Here is a 24,983-nt window from a genome sequence, read left to right as displayed (position 1 = left end):
AAGTCTGCTGAATACTACTCTCGTTTATCATCATTTTAGCAAATGAATCTGGGTACCAAGAGAAATTTTTGTTCCATAGTAAATAGACAGGGATGGCAGAGTCTTGTTCATACCTTAAGTGATATTTGATGGCATTGGAAGAATGCCAATTTCTTTTTCCTTCTATGTATAGTTCACATGCCCTGTTCCCCATATTAAGCTGTTGTGTGTGCCTTTGGGGATATATCTGGTTTAGTTGACTAGTTGGTTTGTTTAAAAAATTCTGTACTACAGTCCATATCTCTTCTTAAGAAAGCACACAAACTATGTAATGTTAAGTAATCTAATTGAAATCCTTCTGCAGTAATGGTAGGGTTAAGAATTTTAAGCTGAATTTCTGTCTACCTAGGTCTTTGCAGAAAAAGAGAACAGAAAAGAGTACATCTGTCACATTCAGAAGAGGAAGCAAAATGAGGCTGATCTCCTAACCAGAAAGTAGGTTTTAATTTCAAACTGCTCTATGGAAGGTTTGTCTGAATCCAGCTTGCCTACCAATAAAGAAAGAAAGGAACGTGGGAAAGCAATGTCAGTCATAATTATCATGAACCAGGGATAGGCTGACTTGTATCAGGAGATGGAGGGCTCAAAGTGTATATCTACTCTCAAGTGTTACACTCTAAAGTAACACTGGAAAATGGTACCACCTTACTAAGCTCTGTTGACTGTATGCATTCAATCACATCTGCTTGTTTTAGTGACACAAATTTTTACTACCGTTCGGTCCTGCAGAACCAACACACATTTGGGCGAGTGGACTGGATTCATGTTATGCAAACTATTCAACAAAAACTGTTGCATTCCAATTGGAGTGTAACCTGTGCACGCGTCAGGGCAGAATGTCAAAAAGTAGGGCAGACACCCCAAACTGGCTGTATGTTCTATAATTAGATTTCACCAACTCAGTAAAAATGTGAACTCCTGAAGCTCTGTAACAGTCTTACCATGGAGTCAGACAGTCCCCTTGGGCATTCTACTCTATCTTCCCACCCAGACAAGATGCATTTTGGCATGGTCTACGCTTTTGGGAGCGGGGGGAATCAATCTAAGTTACACAACTTCAGCTATGTGAATAACATAGCTGAAGTCGACATACTTGGGTCTACTCATTGTGGTGTTTTCATTGAGGTGAGTCTACTGCTGATGCTTCCCCGTCATCTCTGCCTGTGGCCTCCCCCCAGCCCCAGTAGAATACAGGAGTTGACAGGAGAGCACTCTGGGGTTGATTTATCAAATTGACCCCCGCTGGATCGGTCGCTGCCCGCCGATCCGGCAGGTAGTATTGACATACCCTTAGTGATGGTCGGTTACCATACATCAGAGATCACACAAAATTCAGGTTGTTTCCAGCCACTTATCCCAGGTCAATTTGTACCTCACATCTCATACCAAAGACACCACTTGTAGCCAATCCTATAGTAAACCAACTAAGGATTTACTAACTAGGAAAAAAGAAATGAGTTATCAGATTAAAGCAGGCAAACATATATACATGAATGAATTAGTCCATTTTTAAAAGGTGACAGATATGTAGTCATTTGTCAGCACTGAATGTCTTTTAGGGTTAACCCAGGTTGACACTGGGAATCTCTGCTTCTGTTTCCTAGCTCCAGCCCTGTGAGAGTCCAAACAGCAAAGAGATGACAGATTTTCTTGTTCACTATCTTTGTCCTTCCTCCATAATTCAAGTTGATGGGATGAGCTCTTTTGCAGTACTCTCTTCATGATGTGTGAAGGGGCAATTAACAGTCTTTGTATAGTGATGTCCCACAATGGCCCATTTAGTTTTGATAGCCTTCTTAATGAGCAGGAAATGATCCTTTCTGACAGTTTGACAGTTTCAAGGTAAACAGTTTTACAGTTATAAAACAAACTTAAGTATTTCTTTAGCACATGATGAAGATAAGTGAGATTAATGTATACAACAATTTACAAGCATTTGATAAAGTCTAAACACTTGTTTTAAGTTCAGTAACCATCTTAGGCCATGGCTACACTTACACTTTACAGTGCTGCAACTTTCGCGCTCAGAGGTATGAAAAAACACCCCCCTGAGCGCTGCAAGATACAGCGCTGTAAAGTGTCAGTGTAATCAGGGCGGCAGCGCTGGGAGTGCGGCTCCCAGCGCTGCATGCTACACCCGTAAAGGATGTGGTTTACATGCTGCCGCTCTGACTACACTCACACTTCAAAGCGCTGGCAGCGCTTTGAAATTCCAAATGTAGCCATACCCTTAGCCATACTAACTCAGAGGTTTTCTTCAAATACACAAGTGGTTTCGGGCAATGAATTTGTCAGTGCTTAGCCAAGGCCTAAAGCCTTGGGAAGAGCTGGCACCTGGTCTGCCAGTGTCACACCATTGTCTTCAAATTCTGCCATCAGTTGCACAAGTGCAGCTTCACTAAAGAGCAGAATTTGAAGTAGGAGTTGCACAGATTTAATTAAGAAAAGCATTTTCCTGTTGTATCTTTATCGCTGGGCTGATGAATAAGCCATCTCTCCACTGCTAATATGAGATAAATGAGGACAGGATAAAGCAATAATTGAAATGGTCACTGTTAGCAGAGGTACTGGGCAAATGAAGTATACTGAGAAGTACATAGTGATATCCAAATATATCTTGTACTGAATGTGACGGATGGCAGTTTCCTGCAGTGTCCTGGACAAACCTTATTGAATTAAGTTTATGTATCATTGTGGGCTGGGGACTGTATGTAATTCCATGGAGGAGGGGGACTGCAGCCCCCCAGAAACTAAGAACAGTGAGGCAAATTCACTCAAGTTGTAACACTTCCAGAGAGCTACCACCACCACCTGTTGACAGGCTGTTATATACTAGTTTGAACTGGATTCTCCAAGGACTACTAGATAGAGTAAGGATTTTTGGATAAATAGCTTGAGTTTAAACTGACTCAGGGCTCTCATTTTGATCCAGCAAATAGACAGGACCTTCTATCAAAGGGAGGACCCCAATCCTTAGGTAAGGATTGGAAGGACTGACACTAATTAGAGCCCTTGTGAGAGTGAGAGGATGATATCTAGTAATTTATTAACATGCAAATAGGTTGTTATATTGTTTTTAACAGGTTTTCTCTAATGCTTTTACCTCAAGAATAAACATGCTTGCTTAGAAAGAGCTGTGTGGTAATTTAGCTGTGGTAATTATGCTGTTTACCATCTCTGAAGAGAATAGTAAAGCAGACTGGCTTAGGTAGCCTGACTTTGCTGGGGAGCTCACAGTAGAGGAAGGAAGCTGTGCTGTGTGGAAATACCTGAGTCAGGAGGGTGAGAGATGCAGATCTTAACTTGAGAGATGACAGCTGAAGAGCTGGAAGCCTAGAGTGTGTACTTTTGCTGGACCATGAGGGGAAAATACAGCTGCAGTTGCCCTGGAGTGTGACACTGGATATTGGCTGAAGTGATTTATAATACTAATTTTTATACAACCCAAGAAAACGTGGGTAAGATGTGTAAGTATAAATAAAGGCTTCAGCTTAAGGAATTATGGAGGTGCTTTCTATGGTAAACATTTATAAGCAGGACCATAAAGGTAATAATAGCTCTTAATTTAGTCAAGATAGTTAGGGTGAGCCTCTTTAATTGTGTAGAAAGGTAACAAAAACAGACCCATAATCCTGTTCCCAGTTCTTAAGAACTGATTATCATATCGTATCAAATCAAAACTGTAATTATGTTTACTTTTTTCATCAGGCTACAAATTTTCTGATTTAAAGACACCCCTTCCCAAGAAAACGTCCAACGTTATGGCCCTCATAGGAGATGCATATTAGTCCTCTCAGTATATATTCTACGGGCTAGATCAGTGGTGCGCAACCTGTGACCCGCAGGCTGCATGTGGCCCATCAGGGTGATCGGTTGGTGGGCCATGAGACTTCCTGCAGCAGCTCCCATTGGCCAGGAATGGTGAACTGCGGCTACTGGGAGCTGTGGGCAGCCGTGCCTGCGGACAGTCAATGTAAAGCAACTGCCTTGTGGCCCACCAGCGGATTACTCTGATGGGCCGTGTTCAGCCTGTGGGCTGCAGGTTACCTACCACTGGGCTAGATCCTAGGTCATGTTGAAGTCAATAGCAGATTTCCCATAGACTTCAGTGACACTAGGATCTGGATTGATATATTTTAGGTTGCACTTTCTTGCACTGAAAGGACATTAGGCTAGTGTCTTCCCTCTGTAGCCACATCAGTGCAGGGATTCCTTTGTTCTTGATCAGCTTCAGTTTTCATGTACAAATTCCTTTAATATGGCCAAATTACATTAACAACATAAAAAGAGAGATCCAGTTCCTTGATAATGACTAAAACACAAGGCTGAATTTTCCTCTTTGACGAGAGAGTGCAAACATAATGATATCGCAAATAGTAAATTAAATGCTGCATGTTCTTAGAATAAGTTTGAAGGCCAACTGAACTCTTTGTTTTTACTTCTTGTGAGGGGAATGGAAGCAATTCAAAGATGTTATGCAGGGTGGGGAAAGAATATTTATAATTATCTACTAAGTTCTGTATAATATTAATATTGAGAGGAAACCCAAGGCATTTCTCCAAATCAGTAAGTAAATCTCAATTACTTGCCTTTTGCCAATTGAAAATTGTGCAGCTTGCCTGAGGTAGGTAGTCTGTGGCTGTGGGGAAGCTTCTGTGTTAAGTTGTGTGGGCTGCTGAATATGTGTGTGGCTGTTACCACTAGACTTTTTATTTTTTATTTTTTATTTTTGGGGTCTTACCATTTGTCACTGATGGTATCAACAATAAGATGAGAATGGTAGAATAAGACCAGCCACTGGCATTTTATCTACAGCATGATTACTGCAGATCAAGAAAACAAAGTGGTTAAAATACCACCTGCCCGGTGCCACTTGTACTGTTGCTACTGCTGCTGGAGCTGCAGTGATAGGGAATCTTAAGACTAGAATCCACATTTGTTTTATTTATTTAAACTATGTCCCCCTTTTCCATTTAAACTTTGCTGAATTTGCTGTGATTGATAAGAATCATGTCAGAAAGCAGATCCTGAACGTGCTGTGCTCTCAATCATGTTTTTCCCACAGTTCTGTTTACTTTGTTAAAATGTTGTAAAATGGTGCAGAGGAAAGTTTTTTGTTTTTATTTATTAGGAATGTTTCCAAAAAAGTCCCCAATCTCCTGTAATTATAGCTGGTCAGAAAATATATTTTCCCCTTCTCCCTCCCCTGCCCCCACCCCCCCCCAAATTTCAACTTTTATCAGTTTAAAAAAAAGAAAAAAGGTTCCTCATCCTGTGTAGGAGAGGGTAAGAATTCCACTTAATCCTTAGTAGGAGTCAGAAACTTCATGTGTTTTACTGCCACTACTTGTAATAAATTTATCTCTACCTTGAACATCACTGTGGGAATGAAACTAAGTGGTGTTCTTCAAGTGCTTGCTCATGTCTATTCAATATTAGGTGTGTGCGCTCGCCACATGCACTGGTGCCGGAAGTTTTTGCTGCAGCAGTATCCATAGGGGACTGGCTCTGGAGTTACACCCGCATGGTGTGGTAAGAGGTGCCGCCAGCTCCTCCCACCCTCAGTTACTACTTGCTGCCAGTAACAGTGCTGGAACATCTGCTGCTTCAGCTAGCATTGATTCCTTCTCTGTTCTTGGGAACTTTGAAATTCTGTAAAATAATTATACATAGTTAGTAGTTTTCTTAGTTACCCTTAATAGTAATTCTCAAACTCTCCATTAATTCCAAACGAGACCTAGCCGGGTGTCAGGACATGCCTCGGTCCTCAGGCTTTAAGCCCTGTGGTTTCTGCAAATGGCCTATGACCATCAGTGATCACCATACCAGCTGCCGAAGGTGCTTAGGCAAAGGGCACGTAAGTGACAAACGCCGTATCTGCAAGTCTTTCAAAGCTAGGACGAAGAAGGAGCGCGATATCCGCCTAAGAGCACTCCTAATGAAGCCGGCACTCACTTTGGCATTGGAGCAGCCGACTGACTCCGCACTGAGCACCGTGGCCTCTGTGTGCAGTGCACCCCCAGCACCGTCCACGAGCCAACACTGGTCTCCCTCCGTGGCTCTGGTCAAAAAGCTGAAAATGACTGTGAAGGGAAGATCTCCCACCTCCTGCAAGGGAAAGGAGAGGGCTGGGGGGCGCGAGCCAAGACCTGTGTTGGGCAGCTCAACATCCCTCTCGGGAAGTTGGGCCCCAGCTCAAGTCAAGCGGTGCAGCCCATCCCATGCCTTACCTGCGACTTCAGGTAGTGATGCAGGCCCCTGCCGGCTTCAGGTGCCATCAAAGCCCTTCAAGCTGCTCAGGAGATCCTGACACTCCCGGGGCTGTCCTCACTGACTCCTGCGGTACCCCGGTCTCAAGGAAAACCCGTGTTGGGACCTATGTGTGTGTTCCCGCCTCAGCTGTACTGTTCCCCATCGAGGGGGACATCCCGCCAGCGTTTGCTTGTCTGGGCTTCCAAGAAGGAGTTCCGAGTGATCCTGGATGAGGGCATGACTGGCCAGGGCGGCCCTCCAGGTGACATCAGATGCTGCTGTCTGCACCATGGCCTCTGCTATCTCCATGTGGCTAGCCTCTTGGCTGCTCCTCTATGTTGTCCACTGAGGCTCAGCAGTCAGTACAGGACCTTCCCTTTGATGGCTGGGCCCTATTTACGGAGCAATCAGACAGAAAATTGCATGGTCTCAAGGACTCCTGCATCACTATAAAAACCCTGGGTCTCTATGTCCCAGCCCTGGCGTGTAAGCAGTTCAGACCGCAGCAGCTGCAGGGCCGGGGAGTCAGCCTCAGCAGGACCAGCCCCATAAACGAACCAAGGGCTACAAGTGCTGCCTGAACCACCCGTCTCCACCCTCTGCCCAGTTGGGCTTGACCTGTAATAAGCATAGGACTGAACGGTGGTTTTGAGGGTGTGCCCAAGGGTGACCTACCAGCCTACTCCCTGGATCCATCCTTTCCTGTGTTCTCCAACCACCTTTCCCTTTTCCTCCCTGCTGGATGGCTATAACCTTGGACCGATGGGTCCTCAGCACAGTAAAAAAGGGTTATATCCTCCAGTTCCTTTCTACCCCTGCTCCCCTTCCCACCTGCTTTCTCCATCCCTCTTCAAGGACCTCTCTCACAAGAGTCTCCTCACGAAGGAGGTAAAGGGGTTACTACAGCTGCATGCAGTAGAAGAAGTTCCTCGAGTACAGGAACAAGGGGTTCTTTTCCTGTTACTTTTTAATCCCAAAACCAAGGGTGATCTATGGCCCATCCTGGACCTGCGAGACCTCGACAAGCACCTAAAGAAGTTAAAGTTCCACATGGTTTCCCTGGCTTCTATTATCCCCTCCCTGGATCTGTGAGACTGGTATGCCGCCCCTGACTTGAAAGATGCATACTTCCACATAGATCTTTCAAGGGCACAGATGCTCCCTCTGGTTTACTGAGTAGGAAGCCCTGAACCAGAATGACTTACTTGGCCAAGTGGATGAGGTTTTCCCACTGAGCGTCGAAGCATGGCATCTGTCCCTCGTGTTCTTCCATATAGGCTGTCCTGGACAACCTGCTCCATTTGCAGAACCAAGGCCTGGCACACTGTTCCATTAGAGTGCATCTAGTGGCAATCTCTGCTTTTCACCCACCGATTCGAGGACAGATGGAGTTTTTCCATGACATGACGGTCAGATTCTTGAGAGGGCTCGAGAGCCTCTTCCCGAAGGTACGGACTCCTGTCTCACAGTGGGATCTTAACTTGGTCCTCTCTAGGCTCACCGGCCTGCCCTTTGAGATGCTGAATTCTTGCTCCATTTCCCACCCATCATGGAAGGTCACATTCTTGGTGGCAGCGACATCAGCAAGATGGATCTCTGAAATTAAAGCCTTGACCTCAGAACTTCCGTACATGGTCTTCTACAAAGATAAGGTTCAGTTGCAGCCCCACCTGGCCTTCCTGCCAAAGGTGGTCTCCACCTTCCATATGAACCCCAGGACATCTTCCTCTGTGTTCTGTCCCAAACCACACAAGACCAGTGAGGAGAGGCATCTTCACGCCCTGGACATCCAGAGGGCCTTGGCTTTCTACTTAGAACATACTAAGCCTTTCTGAAAATCGACTCAACTCTTCATCGCTACAGCAGATAAGATGAACTGTCACCCGGTGTCCTTGCAGAGGATTTCCAATTGGATTACCTCATGCATAAGGACCTGTTACGACCTGGCGGGGATTCTGCTGCCTCCAATTGTCAGAGCCCACTCGACGAGAGTGCAGGCATCTTTGGCGGCCTTCCTGGCACACATCCTTACCCAGGACATCTGTAGAGCCACAACGTGGTCCTCTGTTCACACTTTTACTGCTCATTATGCCATCACTCAGCAGGCCAGAGATGACGCTGGGTTTGTCAGAGTTGTATTTCAATCTACATGTCCTTGAACTCCTACCCATCTCTGGGGTACAGCTTTTGAGTCACCTAATATGGAATGGACATGAGCAACACATCTCGAACACCAGTTATGGAAAAGGTAACTGTCTTTTACCATACATACATTTTATCCTGTTGAAAAGCAATATGGACTGATGTCAGAATCAGTGGGCATGCAAGGATTCTCAAACTTTTTTGTAGTTTGGATGGCATCGTAGAAGAAAGTGTCCCACTAACCAAGTCTCCTGTCATGCAACAATCACATAACCTCTATGTGGCAGCTTCAGTAATTACTGAAATTGAAAAATATTAAGAAACAAAATTTTAACTTATTAAATCTCAGCAAGGAGTTAAAAATAACTGGAAATAAGAATTGGTACTAACCCCATATGACCGTCCTACTATCCATGGACAACAGGGGTTTGATAGTGGAAGTGTCTGTCATGCATTAGAATGATGCAAGCAGTAATTGTGGTTTCACTTGTATTGCATGTGTGACTTGAGACTTGAATCCATGTCAATGGAATGAAGGTTTTCCCCTCACTGATGCGTTGTCTTTTGTATGCTTGAATTGAAATGTACTTTTCACCTTATAATAAAAAAGCAAATTCTGTTGTTTTAAATAGGCTAATTAATTTTGCTTGCTTTTTCCTATTACAGTTTGAGTCATTTCAGTTCATTAGCTAAATACTAATTTACACAAGCACCTAAATATTTTTTAGGTTTCCATATAAATACTGGTTTTGTATTTTATTTTTTTCAAATACCCTAGAGCTTCAACATATACTTAGAAAATTTCATTAGCAGGCTCCATGTTCTTCCTGTAGGATTGTTTGTTTGTTTGTTTGTTTGTATAGATAACTAGATTGCAGCATCATGAGTGTTGGGCTTAGTTTATATTTATTTTAGGACATGCAAATAACTTGTTTCCTTTTCTTGATGAGTTTAGGGGAGGGTTTGCCTTTTTCATTAGTCTGTTAAGAACGTGGCATGGTTAACTGCTTGGTCTTTTTAAATTAAAAAAAAAAAATGCCTAAGAGAAGGCCTGACCTAGCCTTGGCCACGTTTTGTCTAGGGCTCTTGTATTGCCAAGAGAACATTATGTAACTACATTACCAGGGGAAATTATTTGTTATAATTAGGTGTGTTAAATACTGTTCTGCTCTAGACTTCTTGGGCATAATCTCCACTCCTTTTGTTTTGTTTTCTTTAGAAATATAGTAGTCACTGAGGGCTTGTCTACATCACAAAGTTGCAGCGCTGGTGAGGGGGTTACAGCGCTGCAACTTAGGAGGTGTACACATCTGCAGGGCATCACCAGCGCTGCAACTCCCTGTTTGCAGCGCTGGCCGTACTCCCGTTTTGTCTCGGGTGTAGAGGATCCAGCGCTGGTGATCCAGCGCTGGTAATCAAGTGTAGACACTTACCAGCGCTTTTCTTGACCTCCGTGGAATAAGCAGGTATCCCAGCATACCTGAGGAAGCCTCTGGTAATCAAGCTGGTCTCCTTCCCCAGCTTGCTCTCGCGTTCCCCGAACCCCGAGCAAGCAGGTCTCCTTCCCTGCGGTTTGCAGGGTGGTTCGGGGAATGCGAGAGCAAACCGCGGCGAAGCTGGTCTCCTTTCCCGGTTTGCTCTCGCGTTCCCCGAACCCCCGAGCAAGCAGGTCTCCTTCCCTGCGGTTTGCAGGGTGGTTCGGGGAACGCGAGAGCAAACCGCGGCGAAGCTGGTCTCCTTTCCCGGTTTGCTCTCGCGTTCCCCGAACCCCCGAGCAAGCAGCTCTCCTTCCCTGCGGTTTGCAGGGTGGTTCGGGGAACGCGAGAGCAAACCGCGGCGAAGCTGGTCTCCTTTCCCGGTTTGCTCTCGCGTTCCCCGAACCCCCCTTGAAGCCGCCCAACAGCGCTGCAGTGTGGCCACATCTAACACCACTTGCAGCGCTGGTTGCTGTAAGTGTGGCCACTCTGCAGCGCTGGCCCTATACAGCTGTACTAATACAGCTGTAACAACCAGCGCTGCAAAATTTTAGATGTAGACATGGCCTTAGAGTATTAAGGGTATTCATGAGTTTTGCACGGTCATAGTTTGAACATGGCAGACCTCATGAGGTTACATTGTTGTGAGCCAAAGTACTCTTATGTCCTGTTCAGAGGAGGTTGTGCGTTCCTCCACTGTTATCTGCTCCAATTAGTGGTTATTTGTGTTGACTGTGTAATAGTACAACTATATAACATGGTACCGTTTTTCTCTATAAAAATACATAGAAATATAAGTATAGGTAACTAGTTTAGTGCATAATACTTGATAGCTGTTTGGGTGAAAGGGGCTCACATAGCAAATTCTAATGGAAAGTCGGTATAAGTTAGTTAGGTGTTGTGTGTTCTAGAGTGAATTTTTTCTAGAGGAGAAAAAATGTGGTTGGTGTTCAGTAATATAGTCCACCTCTCCAAAAATATGACACATAGAAAGTAGTAAACTAAACTGGAACATGGAAATAATTACTGCTGTTTTATTGCTTCATATGCTGACTTCTGAATTGACTTTGAGCTGTTCTAAAAATATTTTCTTTTGGTGTCAGCTTGCTGGTTTTAAGCATTTGCTTTAATGTGCCAACTGCCTGCACTGCTGTATTTTTAATTGGAAATTGTCAGGTACCACCTTTTCTCTTGCTTACTCTTTTTTGCCACTGGCATCACAGTTTCCACTTGGTTGCTTTACTGTGAACACCATCAAGGATTTCTGCTCATTACTAACTTTTACCCAAGATCTGCTATTCCATCTGTAAGACAGTCATTAACATTTTTCAGCATCAGCACCTTCACATCCTCACATCCTTTGGTTTTTTCTTTTCATGTAGTTGATATTTGAAGCACTGCAAGTTTCCCACTGCTCTGCTTGTAAGATTGTGGAAGATGGGGACCCTGTCTTGTTTCCCTGCAGTGGTGCTTCAATCTGTTTGGTATTTCTCGGCCTTGTGATTGAGGGGTGAAAACATTATCTTAGTTTCACTAATATTGCCCTTGATGGTCTGATTTTTCTTCATGTGCTTCTCTCAGCATCAGCAGCCATGAGCTGAAGGATGTAGAGAGATGCAGTGGGCAGAAAATGGTTATTTATGCCTTGGCAGAGGAATCCCTTAATGCCATAGAAGTACTGTGTCTGCAGGTTCTTTGCAGCTCCTGCTTCCTGAATGTTTTCTGCTCCAGCTCCAAATGGACCTTTTTCATCATTAGGAATAAGTGATGTGGCAGGCTGGTAAGTTGTAATGGTAGAGCTACGAATAGAACTCTGGTTCCCAGTCTTGTGCTTTATTTATTAAATTATGAAACTCTGTATACCAGCAACACTTTAATAGATGAACAGTGTCTATTACTTGTCTTCTATGAAAACTTTGAGAAAGTGGGCCAGTTCTATGTGTATTATAAACTTCATCCATAGTGAACCTGTTAGCTGAATTTAGCAAAAATCTCTGGCTGACTGCACAAGTGACTTAAAACATTATAGTAAAAAACTGTCCTTAAACACTTTCGCTTCCCTATTGGCAAGGCAGCTTTCGAGTATATTCCTCCATTTGCAGTGGATTGTGATAGAAATGGCTGCAGCATGGATCTAGTCCAGTGAGCTGTGCAAGAGACTTGGAGTTAGGAGCTTTTTCATTCTAATTCCAGTTTTGCTGGTGACTTCCTGTGTGGCCTTGAAATCTTGTTTTTGGATGGGGTTCTTTTTGTGGTGTTCTGTGAAATGGAGATCACATCACCTAATTATCTACTACTTAAGGCAGAAGTGGTCAAACTATGGCCCTGAGGCCACATCCGGTCCTCCAGATATTTTAATCTGGCCCTCAAGCTCCTGCTGGGAAGCGAGGTCTGGCGCTTGCCCTGCTCCGGCACTCCAGCTGTGGAGCAGGATCGGGGTCTTGTCCCACTCCTCATGGCTCCTGGAAGAAACAGCACATCCCCACTCTGTCTCCTATGCCTAGGAGTAACCAGGGGGCTCCACATGTTGCCCCCCCCCAGCGACACCCTCCAAGCTCCCATTGGCCAGGAACTGCAGCCAATGGGAGCTGCAGGGGCAGTGCCTGTGCACAGGGCAGCGCGCACAGCTGCTTGGCTGTGCCTCTGCATAGGAGCCGGAGTGGGGACATGCAGCTGTTTCTGGGAGCTGCTTGAGGTAAGCGCTGCCCGGAGCCTGCCCCAACGCTGATCCCCCTCCTGTCCTCTGAACCCCTTAGTCCCAGCCCAGAGTACCCTCCTGCACCCCCAATTTCTCAGCCCCACCCCAGAGTCTGCATCCCAGCCGGAAGCCCTCACACCCTCCTGCACCCTAACCCCAATTTTGTGAGCGTTCATGGCTCGCCATACAATTTCCATACCCAGATGTGGCCCTCGGGCCAAAAAGTTTGCCCATCCTGCCTTAAGATGATTGTGAGGGCTAAATATCCAATGTTTGTACACTGCTTTGAAGACGTAAAATAACTATAAATATTAACCAAATATTGTTAATAGATTAAAAGAAGGGATCATTACGTCACAATGTGATCACCTGTATAACAGAGGTCATAGGACTTCCCTGGATTAATTCTTGTTTGAACTAGAGCAGTCGTTCTTAAACTTCATTGCACTGCAACACCGCTTTGACAACAAAAATTACTACACAACCCCAGGAGCTGGGACCAAAGCCTGAGCCCTGGGCCGTGGGGGCCAAAGCTGAAGCCCAAGGGCTTCAGCCCCAGGAAGGGGGCCTGTAACCTGAGCCTCGCTACTCAGAGCTGAGGCCATTGGGCTTTGCCTTTGGCCCTGGGTAGTGGGGCTCAGGCTTTGGTTCCAGGCCCCAGCAAGTCTAACATCAGCCCTGGCGATCCCATTAAAATGGGGTCATGACCCGCTTTGGGGTCCCTACCCATAGTTTGAGAACCCCTGAAGGCCGCCTATATTTTAGAAAAATATCCAGTTTTGATTGAATAATTGCCAGTGTTGGAGAATCCACCTCAGCCTGTGGTAAATTTTTTCAATGGTTAATTTCCCTCACTTGTTAAAAACGTACACCTTAGTTCCAGTCTGAATTTGTGTTGGATCTTTTTATACCTTTGTCTGCTAGATCAAAGAGCCCTCTATCAGATTTTTGTTCGTTTGTTTGCTCCCCATATAGGTACTTGTAAACTCTGTAACTTTCCCTTTGTGAAGCTAAATAGGTAGACTTAAGGAGCACAGTCACTATGACCTGTTTTCCAATCTTTTAATCATTCTTGGGGGTTGTATCCTACACCCTTTCCAATTCGTCAGCATCTTTCTTGAATTGTGGATACTAGACTGGACACAGTATTCCAGTAGTAGTCGCACTGGTACCAAATATAGAGGTAATATAACCTCCTTACTCCTACTTGATAGTCTCCTATTTATATAGTGATGGGTTGCATTAGTCTCTATGATCACAGTGGGAGCTCATGTTTAGCCAATTATCCACCACGACCCCCCAAGTCCTTTTACGGAGTTGCTGCTTCCCTATAAGTATGGCCTACATTCTTTGTTCCTAGATACGACTTTATGCATATTGTTTGCTTGTGTCCATCTTACAAGGATATCTAGATCACTCTGTTAGTGACCTGTCCTCTTCCTTATTTACCCCTACCCCAATCTTTGTGTCATCTACAAATTATTACTGAAGAAACTGCTAATGTAGTAAAAGGAACTCTGATTTCTTGATAATCTTTGTAGGTAGTATTTATAATTTAATAGTTTATTTTACAGCTCCCAGGAGTATGGGCAGCGTCTTGCAACACTCACAAAAAGGCATGATGCTGGCCCCAAGGTTCTTAAACTGGTATTTTACATAAAGGTTGTAGCAAGACATTTAGGGAGCAGTTTGGAAGGGGGACAGGGAGAGAGGGGTTACCAACAATAGGATTGACCCTACTAATACAAGAGAACAACTTGGAGTAAATTTATTCTTTTGTTTTTAAATAAAATGAATTCTTATAGGTGTCAGGGCTAATTATGGATCTTGAGGGATTTTAATAAGAGGGTCTTATGGACCAATTTAGGAGAGGCTTACTGTGCCTACAATGCTGAATGGAAGAAGGCATGGAGATATTTTTTAGGTAGCCTAGATACAAAGTTTGTTTGATTCTCTATCTGTCTTGATATTACAGTTTTTATCACCAGAACACCTCACAACATTAGTATATTATTATCACAATATTTCTTCATTTTTCAGATGGTAAACTTAGGCACAGACTAGTACAAGGTGCATAAAAAGATCAGAATCTAGGAATTGAACCCAGGTCTCCTGAGCCCCTGACCAGTGGTCTATCCACTAGAAAAGAAGTGGTTTCAGACCCTCATCTCACATCTTTATTACTTTGTTTTTAGCTGTGTGGACAAAACAAATAAACAGATCATAGAAATGTTGTGGAGGAAGAAGTGACAGAATCTTGACATGATCCATATGTGAGGAAGAAGGAGGGAATGAAGAGAACTTCCATAATAGGAAAGGTGGTAGTTCGTTAAACAGTGCCGGTTGAGTGGTGAGGATTCCAGAGGAAAGATAAGAAATTTGAAGCTAAATTATCAGAGTTTCTTATTAGCTACCTATTGTGTGGGTGGTAAGGAGACCCAAGTTGAAATGATGGGCAAATCTTTTCCATTGATTCTTTGTCATCTAACTGATGCATTCAATATGAGGCACAATTCCTCTCCCATTTGAAGAAGGAAGTGGAGAGGGTAAAGTAATCTTTAACTTGTATTTCCATAATTAAATTCAGCACAATAAAACCATGCAACTTGGAAAAAAATTCTACATTCAAATGTGCTAAAACTACCCATGGGTAAGAGGTACATTGCACTTGAGCGCACACAAGTTTCATTGAAAGAAACAACGAAGTGGTTGCCCTTTAGCCGCACAGCAGTCTGCTCCAGGTTGTTTCACTAATCAATATATTGTGCACTACATATTATGTCAATCTCACTATTTAGCAACTGTACTTCATTATCTAAGACATAGAAAGGACCCATAAAAATTATCGGATGTTCGGCAGATTCTATAGACAACCCAACTCAGCAACTGACTGTGCAAACAAAAACTAAATGGTTGTCAATTTTTAACATACAGCTACATGTACAGCATATAACTAATCACTTTCAATTAGCAAATTCTTACTACTTTTATAAGTAGCAGGCTTCAATGATGTCATTTACATGGCCAGGTCACTGATCATGTATCGTATGTCAGTTCAACTTTGCATGAATGCATTGCTTCCCTGGGGAAAATGGGCATGATATGTCTTATGATAACTCAATGAAAATTTAAAGCACAAATAGCTGTAGGTTGCAGTTCAAAGGATGATATGAAGAGATTCTTGTAAATGATCATGCACATATGTCATGTGTTGTAGTGTATGTACAGTAATTCAAGTATGTGCACGGATGTCATGCAAAGTGAAATACAGACAATCAAATACTAAGAATTCAAAAATATAAGCAAATAAACTGTCAAGCATTCAGGGAAGAGATTTTAAAAAGTTTGAATTTTGTTAAATGAAAAATGCTTTAAGATTATTTGATTTCGTGATTTTGTAATAACTTTCAAGATCTTTTAACAGAGGTAAACGTATTACAGAATAACTTATTTAGTTGCATGTGCCTTATTACAAACGTATAGAAGTGATTTTTTTTTCCCTCTGATGTTGGGCAATAGAGAATTGCAGGGCCCTGATAATGATCTTACATCATGATAAAAAGGTTACATGAAGTGACTAGCATCCTCAGACCAACTAATGTTAGCACATCATAGGATTTGGGTGGGTGGATGGGTAAGGTTATTCATATATTCATTTTAGTGGTGGAACACCAAGAGAAATCTCTAAATAGAAATTCCAAGGTGGGTTTTAGTTATACCGTGTCTAACTTGGAATTTGGCCTATAGGTTGCCAACGGTCTAATCACACAAACCCAAACATTCTTGCCCCGCTTGGAACTGCAGCCAATGGGAGTGGCGGGGGCAGCGCTTGCAGGAGTGGCGCGGGGCCAGGGCAGGCAGGGAGCCAGCCTGCCTTAGCCCTGCTGGGCTGCCAGCCAAGAGCTGCCCGAGGTAGCACCTCCTGGCCAGACGCCTGCACCCCCTCCCATACCCCTATCCCAGCCCTGAGCCCCTCCCACACCCAAACTCCCTCCCAGAGCCAGCACCCCAACCCCCTGCCCTAGCCCTGAGCCCCCTCCTGCACCAAAACTGCCTTCCAGAGCTTGAGACCCTCACCCCTTCCTACACTCCAATCCCCTCTCCCAGGCTCAGCCTGCACCTCCTCCCACATCCCAACCTCCTGCCCCAGCCCAGTGATGGGGAGTGGGGGTGGGGGAGGGCAAGCAACGGAGGTGGGATGGGGCCTTGGAGCAGGGATGGGGTGGAGTGGGGCCTTGAGGAAGGGGCCAGGGCGGGATGGGGCAAGGGTGTTTCAGTTTGTGTGATTAGACAGTTGGCAACCCTATTGGCCTGGATGTGGAACTGACACAAGTACTAAAGTGCCAAAAGATTTTTAGTGACCATGTGTCATCTGGATGTTGGCTTTATATCAGATACATGGTCCCCTAATGCTATGTAGAGGCATGATTTTATTAATGAAGGAGATATTCTTAATATTCTTAATTGTCTATCTATATCCTACCCAAAACTAAGTGCTTTACAAACACACTGTTTCTGACTTGAGGCGCTTATACTTTGAAATCTTCGGGCATATCTACACTACAGCACTAAGTCAACTAGTGTTAGGTCATCTTACAGCCATCGCAGTAATTACTGTGGTGGCTGTGATGTCCACACTATCCTTGTTCTGTCAGTTATGTGTGTTCTCACCAGGAATGCTTCCACCAACTGAAGACGGGTGGGCGAGGGGAGGCTGAAAGCCAGGGCTCTCAGTGCTGTGCAGCTCCCTGCCAGAAGCCCAGCTGCTTCCCCCTCCCCCCCCAGCTCTTGGCTCCCTGCTGCCAGCTGGGAGAGGGGAGCAGCCACCCAAACTTCTTGCCTTCCTCCTCCTAGCCTGGGGCCGGGGAGAAGGGGAAGCCATCCAGACTTCTCGCCTCCCTGAGTAGTGAGCCTCCAGGCAGCAGCCTGGCTGGGAGTAGGGAGCTGTTGGCAGCCAGTCTTGAAATTGATGACAGCAGCCGATGTAAGTAACTACACCAGCATAAGCGCTGTGCCTCTCATGGAGGTGTAGTTACTTTGTCGGTGTCGTAGGGCATTTACATCAGCGGGACAAGGCTGCAGTGTGTACACTGATAATTAGGTTAATGTAAGCTACCTTGTGTTGAACTAACTTTAGTGTAGACCAGGCCGTAGTCCTGAAACTGCCTCTGCATAGGCACAGGAGTAGAGTTGCTAGGTGCCCGTTTTTAACCAAAATCTCGGTCAAAAGGACTCTGGCAGGTCCAGTAAGCAGCACAGTGGGGCTCCGTGCAGCTCCCAGAAGCAGCAGCATATCACCCCTCTTGCTTCTATGCATAGGGGCAGCCAGGAGGCTCTGCACACTGCCTAAGCCCCAAGCTCTGGCTCTGCAGCTTTCATTGGCCAGGAACTGCGGCTAGTGGGAGCTGCGGGGACAGCACCTGTGGACAGGGCAGCATGCAGAGCCACCTGGCCGCACCTCCGTGTAGGAGTCAGAGTGGGGATGTGCTGCAGCTTCTGGGAGCTGCTTGAGGTAAGCGCCGCCCGGAGCCTGCCTCCCATCCCGTGCCCCAGCCCCCTGCCCCACTCAAAGTCCTTGATCCCAGCCCAGAGCACCCTCCTGTACTCCAAACCCCTCATCCCCAGCCCTATCCCAGGGCCCGCACCCCCAGCTGAAACCCTCACACACTCTAACCACCTGCCCCAGCCCAGAGCCCTATCCAACACTCTGAACCCCTTAGTCCCAGCTTGAAACCCCCTCCTGCATCCCAAATCCATCATCCCTGTCCCCACATCAGAGCTTACACCCCCAGCCGGAGCCTTCACCCCCGCCCACTGCCCCCCAACCTCCTTCCCCAGCCTGATGAAAATGAGTGAGTGAGGGTGGGGAGAGTGAGCAACAGGGCCAGGGGGAATAGAGTGAGCGGGAGTGGGGCCTCAGAGGTGGGGCGGGGCAAGTGTGTTCAGTTTCGTGTGAATAGAAAGTTGGCAACACTACACAGGAGTCTACCTGCTTGGGCAGTTGCAGTTGGGAACTAAACAGGCAATGAGCACACAGATATTGGCGTCTGAGAATGAGATGCAATAAAGGTGACCGATCAGATGATGAAGTTCTGCACTTGTCTTGTGATTTCATATTTTTTACTCCATTGTTTTCTCTCTCTAGCCTCCCTTTTGTATCTGGTAAATAAAATAGGAAACTTGTTGGTCTTGTATACGGTTTGGTGGCTGTATACTTGAGTTTTGCTTCACACTGAAGCATACTGCTGTTTCCTTAATTCTGTTGTTTCTGTTATTCCTTGGTCTGTGCTTTGGAAAGAAGCAGCATGTTCCCTCTGAAACGAAACTTGAAAGATTACAATAGATGCCTTGTATAAAACACCTGCACAGTAGGAAATGAAACAAAACTTTCTAGTTCTCACTGCTGCATGCCGAGTTTGCTATTGCTGTTCCTGCCAGTAAACAAAAGCAATCAGTTAACAGAGTGGAATAGATTGTTTACAGGATGTTTTCTGTATGAAAGGAAGGAAAGTGCCTTTTACGGAGATCAGCCCATTGTGTTGGGGATATTGCAAGTTAATTAAGTTTAGCTTTCTAAGGGGAAATTAGCAGCAAAATGCATGTAATCGTTTCAGCCCTGATTTGAGAGATGTACTGAGCAACCCATGTTAACTGTTGAAATCAAAGGAGTTCTTGGATATTCAGTCCCCTGTCAGGATCTGTCCCCCAGCCACTACATTTGTGTTTTTTAGAACTTGATTAGCTGTAGAAAGTGCATTTTTAAAATAAAAACTAGGCATTTATAGAGCATGAGTATCTCAATACTTTATGTAATAGTAAAACCACCTTGAAAATGTCTTATTGCTTCAAATTGCTTTGCAGGGCCCACTTTCCAGCTGGCAACCTTTGAAATACAATCTCCTTCACTACCCAAAAAAAAAAAAAAAAAGCCATAGTCAGATTTTCCCCAAATAATGGCTTAAAGGACATGGAGTATGCTTTCTTTAGTTGGCATGACTCATAAAATATATAAATGTGATTCTGGTTAGAAATGTAGTGGTAATTCTTCATCAGTGAGTTTGTCAATGTTCAGTTTACAAGTTAAACAATGTCTTTTATTTTTTTCTAGCAGCCTACTGTATAATCTATGATTAATCACTAGATTTTCATTCTGTCTCTTTTGTATCCTCCGTAGCACCCACCAACATTATCACCAGCAAAGATTGTGGGCTTAGTAGCTTTGAATTCTGATGATCAAGCAATAAGCATTATAAAGTAAGCAGACTTTCTTGAAGATATGTTAACAGGAAGTGCAGACAATAATAAAAAGCTCTAATAGTAAAATAAGCAGGTATGACACAGGCATGCATGGAGTAGATATAGTCCTCGACAAAGTGAAATTTTTAGTTAAGCGTTTTTCTACCATAACATTTTAAAGTTGAAATCTATTATAATAATTCTACTTATGTCCATTTCTTCTACTCCATAACTTAGAAGCGTTTAATAGATGTACATAGTAAAACACCAAAATATATTCAAATCATGGCAGTGAAGACACTAAAGAGCAGTTTGCTTAAAATACAGCTAAAGCCAGAAAAGCTTAAATTCTAGCATAAGGCTACCAAAAATATAAATTAGAGCAGGGGTCCCCAACGCAGTGCCCACGGGTGCCATGGCACCCACCGGGGCATCTAGTGCACCCACGTACTGGCCAGCGGATGAGCATCTGCCGAAATGCCGCCGACAAGCAGTGTCATCCAGAAATCGGCAGCATGTCAGTGGTGACGCCACTGGATGACGCTGCTTGTCCGATGGCAATGCCTATTAACGTTGCCACTTGGGCATTTCAGTGGCGGCGCCTACTGACGTTGCCACTTGTTGGTGGCATTTTGCGGATGCTCGTCTGCTGCCATGGTCCTCCATGGCTCGTCGGTCTGGCGCCCGCCAGGCGAAAAAGGTTGGGACCACTGAATTAGGCTATATTTTAAGAAGCAACATATCGTAGTAAGAATGAGTCCCCTTTTTCCCACTGTTCTGGATGGAAATCCTAACTCCGAGTGTTTCTACCCAAACCATGAAAAGGGGTGGGGGCTGGGTTTTGATTTGGAAACTGGAACTGAAAGTGTGCAGTCTCCTGACATGTTTGAATGGACCTCAGTGGTGATGTTGCTAAAACTTTATGCTTCCTAATTCCCCGATTTTAAAGTTATTCTAGAGTTTTATATAAAAGGCATTTTCTTAAGGTCTGAAAAGGAAGGAGTTTGTTTTGTTCAAATCTCAGCCTATATGCTATGCACCTAACCTCTTACGTTATATTCTTTGTTAAATCCTGCCGTTCTCACTTTCTTGTTGTGGCTCTACACAAATATGTTAATGCAACCTGGGGATCCGGGAGTTTTAATGTCTGCTACAAACCGTCTTAAATTACTTTCAAGAAGTCATCCAGCCATGTTTCTGCCTATTTTCTAACTCTCTAGGCCTTTCTCAGGGTTTTCTCTTAAACTTTGTCTACAACTGGCAAGTGAAAGACACAACTTCTGTTGTCACAGGTGTTAAAAAAACACCCCTCCAAAACACAAAAGTTTGTCGATGACAAGTGCCGGTGTAAACCGCGCTTTGTCAGCAGGAGTGTTCTCCTGCCGACAATGTTATCTCTTCTCATTGGGAGTGGAAGTGTGTTGTCAGCAGGAGAACTGTAGCGAAACAGTCGTGAGGGTTCTTTTATTTCAGTTTGTAGATGCTTATCAATATTCTGAGTAAGGGATTCTATAGACAGTCCTAAAATGCCTTGTGGATCAATAGCTTATCTAAAGTAGTTAATTCCTTTTCTTTTAATCATACCCACTTAGCATAAACTTTCTTCTCAGGAAGTATTCTGGATGAGTTTTAGATAAAAATATTCTAACCTGTGGAGGAAGTCTAATGCTTCTCTCATGGTTATATAGCTTTTATGAGGACTTGCCAATCTTCTAATACCACTTCACCAGATATTAATTGATGCCATTTTTCCGGCACAAAAATCGGTCAATTCTAGGAGCCTTCTTTGAGATTTGGGGCACATTCTAGAAGTGTGCACTGCATGGAAAAACCTCAATGTATCATGTGGGAAGGAGGAAACTTGCTAGCCTGAAACATTTAGAAATCAATGAGTCAGGGCTAAAAAAAAAGATGATATTGTCTTGAAATCGTACAATTAAAATAAAAAGATTTCTATCTTAGATTTCTGGCATCTGAGCCTTTAAGAGTAAATTTAAGTCATGTTTTCAAGTTTTTTCTCCAACTATGAGGGCTAGGGACTTAACCAAAATGACAATTAAAAACGGTAAAGCTGAGATTCTCAGGTAATCACATGCCTCTAGGATCTGGCGATTTCAGAGAAACCTCAAGCACTGCAAGACTTGTGATGCAATTGTGAGCGGTTTGCAAAACTGCATTGTGGTCATCTATGCATTCTTTTTTAAACATTGCAAAACTGTCTTGCTATATTGTATTGGAAACAAATTTCTTAGTAACATCTTTTAAACTGCTCTCAATATGTTTTAAGATGAAGATTTGTATTAAATAATGTATTTGTATACAATGCATGTAGAGATAAAGCTGTTTCTTCTGGGAAAATAACTTTTGAATTCAAAGCTAATTGAAGGGAGTTTATAATTTTTAGTCTCAGGTTATTTCTATTTTGAGAGGGTTTCTCAGTGGTCTATTTTTGTTTGACTCACGCCAACTTTTTCTTTATTTGTAATGACTATGTGTTCACTTTTATTACTCTCCCTATATGGTGATTGGATGATGGTCACTGTTTACTATTTCCCATGAATTGTAATTTCTGGGAGCAGTGAATTGTATTACGGAATTAGTTTTCTTACCTCTGATTTTGATTTATCTTACTAATTTGTACAGATCCTCCCTATGCTTACCACATATTCTGTGTATGCTTGGCTTAGTCTGTGATTCTCTTTTGTCTTTATTTATATTTGGGACAGAGTTACATATGTTACACTGATATCAATACCATGCTTTTATGTATATGTGTGTGTTCAGTTTACACTGTAATAATCTAGTTTTGAAAGCATTTGACTGAGGTGTGTGTAATTGGTATAGCAAACACAGTAGCTGGGAAAGCTTTCAGAGGAATTTTGCCCCATTCTGATGGGCTGGACAGAAATACCCATGAGTTTAGACATCAGTCCAGAGAAGTGGATCATTCCGTGAGCAAAATTACAGATGAGAGAACTAATTTTGCCAGTCAGTCCTACTTTTTGCTATATAGTCTGATATATACCAGTGTTGTTTAAAACTTGGCAACATCTATTTTTCATGTCCTTTTACTCTATATACATTTTTTGGGTGAAGTTACTCTATTTAATGTACTTCTGATGGTCTTCCATGCTTCTGCATGTTAATATAATGCCAACAGATCCTGGTAATCAGCCAGCAGGATTGAATTTAGGACCTCTGAAGTTTAGTGTATGAGCCTCTATTGCAGGGGTCGGCAACCTTTCAGAAGTGGTGTGCCGAGTCTTCATTTATTCACTCTGATTTAAGGTTTCGTGTGCCAGTAATATATTTTAACGTTTTTAGAAGGTCTCTTTCTATAAACCTATAATATATACTGTATATTCTCATTCATAAGCTGATTTTTTTTAGTAAAAAAGGGGAGCGCCAGAGAAGGGGCTCAGCACCAGAGTTACATTAGAATTTATCAGAGTTTCTAAAAAAAAAACCTAACCAACAGAAAACTACCTGCCTTTGATCCTCAAACTTCACTTAGGCCTAGTCTACATTAAAACGTTTGACATCAAGGGGTGTGCTGCCTTTTTTGTGTTTTGTTAGATCAAGGGTTTTACTTTTGTGCTATTCCTTTTTCACAAAAATCCCCAGTGTAGACAGACACAGTTAAGCTGACAAAAAGTGCTTTTCCCAGTATAGCTGATTTTATTGACCCAACTAGTATAAGCTATAAGGGAAGAAAACACTTTTTTTATGGCATAAAACTGTGTCCATACTAGGAGGGTTTTGCCAGAATAGCTATTCTGACAAACTTTTAAGTGTAAACTATGCTTTAGGGAAAAGGCAATTGGAGACTGCCACTGGCCCTCAGATAGTATTTTGTTCTCCCTAATACAGTAACTCCTCACTTAGCCATCCCGGTTAACGTTGTTTCATTGCTACGTTGCTGATCAATTAGGGAACATGCTCGTTTAAAATTGTGCAATGCTCCCTTCTGAGGCAACTGCCTGCTTTGTCCACTGCTTGCAGGAAGAGCAGCCCGTTACAACTGACTGGTGGGGGCTTGTAACCAGGGTGGACTGGCAGCCCACCATCACCTTCCCACTCCCCTAAGTTTCCTGTGCTGCAGCTGCCCAGCAGGATATAAATTGCTGGCAGTTCAGCTGTCCCTCCCCCCACTGCCATATGCTGCTCCTGCCCTCTGCCTTGGTGCTGCTTCCAGAGACTCCTGCTCGCTGTACAGGGCAGGAAGGGAGGGGGCTAATGTCAGGGTGTCCCCCTCCCTCCTGCTCCTACACCCTGCTTACCCCTTCTCCATATAGTGTCCAGGGAGGGGACATGGACGGAGAGAGACATAGAGAGCTTGGGGCAGCAGCTGCTGTCTCAACTCCCTGATCCACTTAAAAAGACAATGCACTTAAGAGTGGTTCAGCGTACTTTAAGGGAGTGTGCATCTCTCTCTCCCCCACACACAAGGTGTGTGCCTGTCTGCTATGTTATCTCCCCTCCCTCGTGTTCTTGCTGCCTTGTGTGAGAGGCTACATTAACAATGTGTTAATCCTTGAGGGCTCAGCTGAGTACTTGTTCATCATTTAGCAGCAAGGCATTCCCTGGGAAATATCCCTCCCTCTTCACCCTCTAACTTCACCACCTCAGCCAAGCTTCACAATCATCATAGCTGTGAACAGTATTAAATTGTTTGTTTAAAACATATACTGTGTGTATCTATATAATATATAGTTTTTTGTCTGGTGGAAAAAATTTCCTGGAACCTAACACCCCCCCCTTTACATTAATTCTTATGTGGAAATTGGATTCACTTAACATCATTTCACTTAAAGTTGCATTTTTCAGGAACATAACTACAACGTTAAGCAAGGAGTTACTATATATACATACAACTGCTGTCTACTATATCTAAATGCAGTAAACTTTATGTAGCCTGCTTGGATGGATTTTTAGTAAATAAGAAATTAATCATGTTCACTATTCTGTAACAGTGGTGTTTCTTTTAATCCTGCACTGATCATTTAGTTTAGGCAGCCACATCTGTTCCTACTGTGTTTTACTATATAGGTGTAAAACTGCATATAAAAGTCTATTTTAATATCTAGGGAGCGCATTAAATGTCTGTATTGCAATTCTGTTAATACAGATATAGATTAGAA

The 24,983-nt window shown here is 43.7% G+C and overlaps 1 protein-coding gene across 8 annotated transcripts in view; it reads left to right on the top strand.

Moving 5' to 3' along the window:
- SIPA1L2 (signal induced proliferation associated 1 like 2) overlaps window positions 1–24,983 on the top strand; it is a 250,453-nt gene that overhangs the window by 41,712 nt on the left and 183,758 nt on the right. The window contains exon 1 of one of the 8 annotated variants that reach the window (XM_030556894.1): window positions 418–474. The exons of the other annotated variants lie outside the window; for them this stretch is intronic. The gene's annotated coding sequence lies outside the window, so the exon portion shown is untranslated. Of the gene's footprint in view, window positions 1–417; window positions 475–24,983 lie in introns of those variants that run through there. 8 annotated transcript variants of the gene reach the window in all.

Source organism: Gopherus evgoodei, chromosome 3 (genome assembly GCF_007399415.2).
Source record: "Gopherus evgoodei ecotype Sinaloan lineage chromosome 3, rGopEvg1_v1.p, whole genome shotgun sequence".
NCBI lineage: Eukaryota > Metazoa > Chordata > Testudines > Testudinidae > Gopherus > Gopherus evgoodei.
Note: the sequence above shows the minus strand (reverse complement) of the source record. Positions and strands in the feature narration are given on the sequence as shown.